This window comes from Varroa destructor, unplaced genomic scaffold, assembly GCF_002443255.2.
Source record: "Varroa destructor unplaced genomic scaffold, Vdes_3.0 BEIS01000007.1, whole genome shotgun sequence".
Classification (NCBI taxonomy): Eukaryota; Metazoa; Arthropoda; class Arachnida; order Mesostigmata; family Varroidae; genus Varroa; species Varroa destructor.
In genome coordinates this window covers 13,336,350-13,345,271 of record NW_019211460.1, presented here as the reverse complement: position 1 = coordinate 13,345,271, position 8,922 = coordinate 13,336,350, and positions in this window count along the sequence as shown.

Genomic DNA, 8,922 nt, shown 5'->3' with positions numbered 1-8,922 from the left:
ACGTAAAGAGCTCAATAATGACGGAAAACACTGCAACATTTGCAGGTGTTTATACAATAATGAATGGCAGTGCATTGTAAAACGTTATTCTATTCTAATGCTCATTATTTACATATAAGAATGTTTCGACTTTGATTTGCCTGTAGACCTATTTTTTTCTAAAACTATAATCTTATGTTCGTTCCAACATATATGTGTTAGTGGGTGAAAATTGTTTTTATTTTTTACGACAAATAATTACTTGGCGCTGATCCTCTGCATGATTAGTATTTTAGCAATTGTTCTATTTAAAAATTATCGATAAATTATTTGCATTGGCGCTGCTTAAAATTCACGTGAAAACTGGTCCTTTTGCTCGAAACTCGAAAAACGGTATCAACAGAGCTCCGTTTACGGTAATAATTAGAGAAGCTTACTCAACATCGGTTACAAACATCTCGTGTCGCTAACAATATTGAATACTATACGGCGGCCGCACAAGATTAGATAAAAATTCCTTTGGAAAAGACTGTTATTTTGATACAGCAGTTGCTATTACTTTTCTCGTTGTCGCGGTGACTGTTTCTCTAAATGATAATATGTAACAAAAACATTTCGGGTTTTACGTCCGTTATCGCCATTAGGTATTCCATCATACAACTGACTCCCAGCGTTTACACTCCAATTCAAACCTCAATTGTCACGCGTCGTATGATAATACCTAGCTAATTCCCACTCGCAACAAGCGTTTTGTCTGTATTTGTTTTTTTCCTTTTGAGCTACTATCTTTTCGTAAATAGTTGATCTTTCCTTCTTTGGTTTGTGTCCGAGATCGACAGAGATCTTCAGTTCTGCCCGAAAACCTTTGCTAGTTACTCGTTCTGCTATTTTCCTTTCAATCAAACCGTTGACTGACGTGATGCTATTGTTGCTTTGGTAGCTACCGCGTATATAGGTATTATGGATTTCTTAAATTGGTACAACGGTACCATAGATAATACTTCTCCTAAATGAGCTTGGTGAATGATATCCATATTCTACCATGTTAGCTTAGGCTCTATATAAATTCCTGCGGTACAAGACAAGCGAAGCAGACTTCCAGCGGGAAAGCTGTGTCTACTTGTTTGCCTGGCTGTCCATCAGCTTGCATTGCTTCTTCTTCATCTGATTTTGGTTGGTTGATTTCGTCTGCAGCCCCCTCAGCCGTCTTTCATCTCGGCCTTCGCCTCACGACCATTACTAACTGACTCCCAATGGCTGCTGGTAACGTCTATGCGCAGTCCTGTGCTAGACACTCCACCCTTTCCTGGAGTAGTGAATAGGGGCGAGGGTAACCATGCCGACCGGGTGACGTTCCTCTTCAGCGACTAGGTAGAACCCGGGCCGATCGACGACGATCAGTAGCCGTCAACGTTCGGAGCGTCCTCACACGCTCCTCCGTTGAAGCAACCAGCAAAAGAAATTCAGAAGCAGCAGCAGCAGCAGCAGGAAACAGCTGAATCGTAGCGACACTGCTTTGTGGACTTGCGGACGTCAAATACTCAGCTATCTCGGTACGACAACCGTTACTTCTACTGCTACTAAAGGACTAGCACAAACTTTTCGAAGTTTGTCTATCAAAACAAGAAAACAGGAGAAACATCAAGAACACAACAAACAACCATCGATCTAGAAAGTTCGTCTGCGTTTTTTATACCTACAAGCAACTTTACTTAGCGACGCCGTCAAAATGGTAAGCGAGAACACTTGCCGTATAAGATAAGGTTACGTAGTTTAGAGAAGGGTACAGCCGTTGCAAGCTAGGACTCTGAGGGTGTTTTTCATAGATATAGTCAGCGTGCGACACGGCATGCTCTGAACAGACTAGGTAAGTCATTGGGTTCACATAGATAAATCGTTGTTTATGTTGAGTCACTACGTGCCCTCACCTAATGAGATTAAATATATACTACGATATACGCCACCTAAAGTAGTTAGCGGTCTGTATAGTGTAATAGAAGACGTCGATGTAAAAAAGCAATACTTCACTTGAAGTTTTTTTGTTTCGGAATCGCAAAGAAGGATGCTCCCGGGAACCTTACCCGTGAACGATTCGAAGACGTTAAACATGTTTGTTTTTGATTCATACTTCGAAATTTTTACGCTACTTGGCATCATTCCTCTCGCCGGACGAATTGAAGGTGTAAAAAAAAGCCGGCTAGTCGAATTTTTACACGATAGCATTACTTCGTCCATACGAAACCGCTGTACCTTCAAACGCTTTATTGGGATCCTAAAGAAATCCCTTGACGCATAGCCGCTGGTAGCGCATTACCTGTCTAAGCTGAATCAAAGGAACGAATGGTGTTTTTTCAACGAAATCTCCAACCAAGTAACCAAGGCGTGCAGTTAATGGTGATACGGGCCATTACTTTCATAGTTATTTCAAACAGTGTAGCTATTCTATTCGAATTACGTGCTTGTAGGAGTAGTATCAGTAGAACAATTAGTTATCTGTACATACAATTTACACTGAATTGAAAATTAACTTTGTTAAAAAAGTTCTTTGCCCTTCTGGACCGTCGGGGGGCTAAGCTGTTTAATGAAATTCCCTAGTTCCACATAGCTGTTCACTTGATAATGCAATCAGCTTGAAAAGTTGGCCATTGCAAGCGCATCCAACTTTACGAGTCCACATCTCGTCTTAGCCTTCTGCTTTTTAACAATTTTTATATCAGATTCCTATAGCTTTTACGTGAGTGTTCGACTTTGACTTGTGAAATTGGACTTGGCTACCCCACAACTGGGTACCCTTTGTCCAAGTCTGCTTGACTTCTTGCCGTCATCATCACTAAATAGGAAGGCCACCAGAGCTACTACTACAAACAAACGCTGTCCCCGGAAAGTTGTTACAGAGAAAAGTTTCGTTGTATTCATATTCACTGTTTGCTGCGAGCGAGCGACGCGTATCGGTTTGCAGCGACCGAAATGCGTCTTTGTCGATACCGACGCCGTGGCCGTTTAGAAGCGGACGCCATTACGCGAGAGCCAGGGGCACTGACACCCAGAGAACAAGCTACATTTCCACCATGCGACGGGCCGAGTGACGGTTGCTCCATTGAGACTGTGAGAACATGCGTTCGATCTCTGTAGCTAAATTACATGTGAAAGAATGAATCCTCGAATACGGTTGTGTTTCGCGCTCGACGCGACATACTTCCAGACTACCAATCGCAGCAAACTAAAGAGAATTTTTTTTTTTTTTAATAAACAGAACAAATGACTACGACTAGAAGTAAGCAGCGGACGAACCTGTAAAGGCTAACTAACCTAGTACGAATGCGAACCGTTTACATGTCTATTAGGTCGTTGGGCATTGTGGTAAATCTAATCTTCGACGTGATGTTCAAAACGATAAGAAACTAAAGGCTAAAAGATCATTAATGTTAGACGCGCGTCCATTTTTAAACCATCTTTATATAAACATACAATCCTATGAAAGTCTAGGTAAGATGTAGATATAGTATCACCGTATCGTTTGAAGCCAATTGACGAGAATGTTACTACTCCGACTGAGCTTACTGCTGCTAATGGTAGTCGCCCCCGTGCTATAATTACTAAGGCAAGTTCTTTATATATGCATATATATATATATATATATAGCCAAATTTAAAAACTGCTATTCATTGTTTGGAATACTGGCGTGACCGGAATTAACAGCCGCCTAATTGCAGTGGGATGTTATTATTAACAATAAGGGTTCCTTGACTATTTGTGTGCGATAGGACGGCCAAGTTCAATGGTTCTACATATGGCTTCGCATATCGTTACTTGAATTACCCCATGTTGGATAGAGTGAAAACTCGTATGTTTTTTCTTTTGTATACGGTTTGCTCGTGTGCCGTTGATCGAGCACATGGTTTAAGACATCACCAAGCTAGATGTCAGCATAGTTGCAATTGGCGCAGTGGTCTTTTTACTTAACTTTTGTTCTTAAGTTATTTAATATTCAGTGATACACATTACGTTAGAGTATTAGCATGGGGGATGTGTACCTTCGTCCAAAAATCGGATTAAGTCTTTAATTGCCAAGGCGTCGCAGCATAATTAGCAAAGTGTCTTGACGTACCGATGCACCACGTTTTGACCCATTTAATCCACTTAACCCAGTTTAACGTCGAGCCTGGTAACTGTTCGTCTGGCGATTTTTTACTAAAAAACTAACATGACTGCGGATCATACCTGTCGCCTGAAAGTGAAGCGTCTAATGGAAGCCTAAAGGCGGAAGGCACAACGAAGCCAGACCAGAACGCATTGGTTTAGGCAATCGGCCGATGACAAAACGAAACGCTCAAAGGCGTTAAGAATGAATGCGTCATTACAGACCGTTTAGCCTGGTCAGATCGTTGGCCGTCGTGCTCGCAAGGGCTTCACCCAAACAAACTGTCTCCTTTCGCGAGCTGTTAAAGCACAGAATGTTATTTTCTTACGACATTTTTGCACCGCACTTAAAACGTGTCGCGAAGTCGTTGTAGACGTGCTCATCCATGCGTATACTACCGCAGACTTGTGTAGGCGGAATCGATGTTAGGTTATCAAGGAAGAAATCTTGGTTTTCTAGTCTGATCTATAATCCTAATTATAGTTGAGGAGAAAGTCAGAGCTTAGCTCCTCTCAATACGGGTCTGCGTGGTTCGTATTAGGATTGGCGTGTCTATCAATTGCTGCTACTATTAATACGACTCGATGTCACGGTAGCTGTAACAAATGGCATCCTTGGAACAATTTTACAACCGTTGGTACAGAGAACAGTTTTGTGAAAAGGCGGAAATAAGGTCATTGATATATACTGTAGTCAACCCAGACCTCACATACACATACACGCAGCGTTTTACAGCTCGAGAGCTTAACCGGAGGTACTTCGGGGGATCTGTTTACATAAATGCACCAGAGATTCCCTCAGCTGCTTTTGCAGTTTGACCAGAAATGGAGAGTAGCAGCTTGGTATGGAACGTACCTCTGTCTAACCCACCAGGCTAGCCGAGCTAGCACCAGAGCATAAAACGGGATCGCCTGTTAACGTACCTAGTCATAAAAAGCAGTCGTTCGGCAACCGCCACATGTCACTCAAACATTTTCACGTTATTAAAGCACATGCCGTATTACGCACCTATTAAATCCATACCACGTAGGAACAGACAATGGATAGTGAAAAACCTTTGGGAAAGACGGGTCGAGTGACTCACCTACTAATACTTGTACCTCAAATAGGTCTAATAGTCTGTAAGATATATGACGAAAAGTACTTCTCTGGCAAAACGCTAAGGTAACTCAGCGGCTTACACGTGCTGCGTATCTCACGGAGTATAGCTGAGCAGTCGATCTTCTTTTATCTGTTAATTTGTAGCTAGGTACCTTTGAGACATAAGGAGGCGGCATAAAAAGTGGAGCCCTTGCCAACTTGTCTTATAAAAGAAAAATAATTGATAGACAGTTGCCTATAACACTATTGCAAATGTTTTAAACATTACTCTAAAGAGATCTGTTTTAAGCATTCGTTTATGTTCATATGCGTGTTTTTAGCGTCGATCTAAATCAAAATTAACCGAGTTCCAGGTTAAACCAGAATCAACTGTGTGTCGGTAACTGTCCGCCAGCCAACAGAACGGCCTCGCCAAATACTCGCTGATATGCCGAGAGCGGCGACGGCCGCCTGTTGGTGTTCCTATTCCATAGTTGATCGAACCAGTGGTAGCAAACATTGGTAGTTCCACTTAAAAGAAATGCTTCCTACCACAAAATAAGCCGGCTGCGTATACACGAGAGATGGCGCCTCTGAGCGTTTCGGACGTCTACTACGACATCGGGCACTGCGTAAAATGTTGCCTCCTGCAACCAGCGACCGATCCGGGGTAGTCATGTTTGGTTTCTTGTAACTCTCTTGACGCAATAAGTATAACTCTTGGTCATCAGCGCGGTTCGCGAATGACTGCCCAGTTTGCTAGAGAATGATGATAACATTCGGATATTGCCAGCTGCTAGTTCCTAGGAAATAGCTGGTATGCGATAGACGCATTATACACAAGACCAACAGGCACCAATGCGCTGGAAGCAATGTGGTCAGTATGACAATGTTGTTAACGGTACCTTAAACTATACGAGACAGTGTGACGCAACAGGCACTTTCTATGCGATCGTCCCACACGCTGAACAAACACTACGATAGGCACAACATATTGCCTAGCTACCAAGCGATCTGTGTCGGGGTTGTAACAGCGGCTGAAGTCAGCTAAATCCTTCAATCTAATATTCTTCGTTGGTTAGAAAATTGGAAATTTCTAGTAGAAATGTATAGTTCTACGGAACACGCTTTCATATAAGAAAAAAAAGAGTAGTTGTTCTATTGCCGCATGTCTCAGATATTAATATTTCTTTTTTTATGCGATGTGCTTCGTATCCGTTATTGTCGTATTTGTATCTATTATATAATTGTGATTTCATTGCCTATAAATTGTGCGGTTGCCCGTCGAGTTACGTTTGGCTTCGGTCTGCTCGGAACGCATCAGAGTGTTCAAATGAACACCGTAGCAGTCATCAAAAAGGAGTAGGAACGATAGTCTATTGAATTGCGTCTCATATTTTGGTAACACAGGACCGCAGCTAAGTGGTTTACGTATTATTTCCACGTTGTTCTTTTACCGAAGGCATCATTTACGCATGCCGCTGTCGGATCAACATTATACGTCAACTCAATGATATCATACGTGATATTCTCTCTTCCTTTGAGCGCTATATTTCAACTATCCTACATATGTTCAACGCCAGCCATATATACGCGAAGACAGAACACAGACATGAACGATCATACTCATAGCTGCTTCTCACGCGGTTACGAATCCGATCGGACATGTGAAGCCTACCAACGTTACCTAGATTCTATGCTTGATGCTATTGTCTGATAGATCCGTTCAACAATTCATATCGGTGTCAGTCGTGTCCGAAAGAATGGCAGTTGAACCTGAAAGTGGGTTAGTATATTCGCGCACGGTCTGAACTCCTACTGGTCCGTTGTTGGCCTTCGTGCTGCGTTACAACGATCGAGCGACCTACAACTTTTGCCTGGATTACACCAACTTCATGCGCAGGTCGTCATTCTCCTTTCGACAGGGTGGCAGGTTTTCTAGATACATCAGGAACACATATCTGTACGGGACGAGGTGTTTTCATAGTCAAAAATAATGTTCATTGCATTTTGTCGATCGGTCCGCCTTCATTAGAACCTAAAGAGCATTTGAGGCAGCATTTATGGCTTGCGATCGCAGGCTACAGAATGATAGACGCATCTTGGTTTTGTCGTTGTCGTTGTCGTGGCCATCATTGTTGGAGTCGATTTGAAAGTTTAAATGGCCTCTTGCCAATGGTAAATAGGCACAATCGCGCCAGACGAGTCCGATTGTGCCTGCCAGTAGATTAACCATGGTAGATAGCACGGGGATTGACAAACGGAACTAAAAGAATATCCGATTTTGTCTGCTCTTATGGTAAAGCGGGAATGACAAGTTCGCCTATGGCAAACAGATAGGTCACGGCAGCAAGAGGGCGCTTTTCAAATCGTCTGCTTCTTGCCAAATATTTTCAGCGCTCAAGATGTATATTGAATATCAACGTTGATTCATACCATGTTGAAGCAATATCACTTGCGGTGCTTCTTTTTCCTTGGGTCCATTGTAAACTCAAATAAAATGTCCATATTCTAGTATGTTAATGATTAAGCCAAGGAAAAGTACAGAGCTTTTCAGAAGCATTTTTTTTATTTTCGTAGCCGAGAGTGATCGATGCCTAGACAAAGGTCGACTAATAGTTAATAGAACGATTTGCGATTCATTGCCTTAGTTGAGTGTTTCTTATGTTTAGGGTCCAAAAATGGATACAAGAAATTACCGAGTACACCGCAAACTAATGTCACGACCGATCCACAAAAAAAAAAAGCTATAAATAGGTTGACAAATCGTGTTTGTCAAAGTACACCGGTTGCCCAATTGTTCACTATACAGATACAGAAATGTAGAGCATTTTTCTCCACTTACTTATTTATGTAGTACAATAAGGATTTGCGCCTACTCTAGTGAATCGAACGGAGAATAAGTCAATCTATTTTGCACGACTCTTACCGAGCATGAAATACTAATAATCCAATTGAAACAAAAGTAGAAAAACTGACGCTTTCTTTGAATGCTTTCATCCCAACGAAGCTAAATTGAAATGGAGGCATACTGCCTAACAGGAAAAATACCTACTTTTTTTTAAGCGGAAACAAACAGGTGTTCTATCTCACAATGTGGAGCTAATTTCAGAGTGAAGCGCTTTACATCAAATGGCCTCCAACGAGAACAGTTGTCTAATGGTAGCCTATACTGTATCGGGAATAAGCATTCGAACCTGAGGGGTAACATGACTAAATGGACCCCGTTTTTATGTGACACAGATTTATTACGAGCCAGCGCGACAATGTATTTCTATACCGTCAAAGTGTCTTGCACCACCCGCATGGTTAACAATCATCACACGTTAAGAGTGTACGCCGTCAGTGGTCAGTTGTTTCATTTTACACAATTTTTTTTTATTTACAAAAAAAAATTTTATGACGGCGGGTAGCGCGCACGAATTCAATTCGCATCGAACATCGGATATTACGTGTTGTTTCAACGGACATTTGCTGACTGATAGTTTTCTAATTTTACAGTCTAACTCAGTACATTGATTGAGAAATTCAGCAATCAAAATTACCATTACTTAGTGAACCCTTCCCACATCACAGGAACATCTAGCTGTTGACTAGCCCACACAAAGTACAAGACCCAAGTCTTATTTTGATCTTACGATGCGTCAGCGTTCCAGTGAACTATGGAAGAATGGGCCAGAAATTAAATGCAAAAGCAAACCTCGATTTTACGTCGTCTTCTT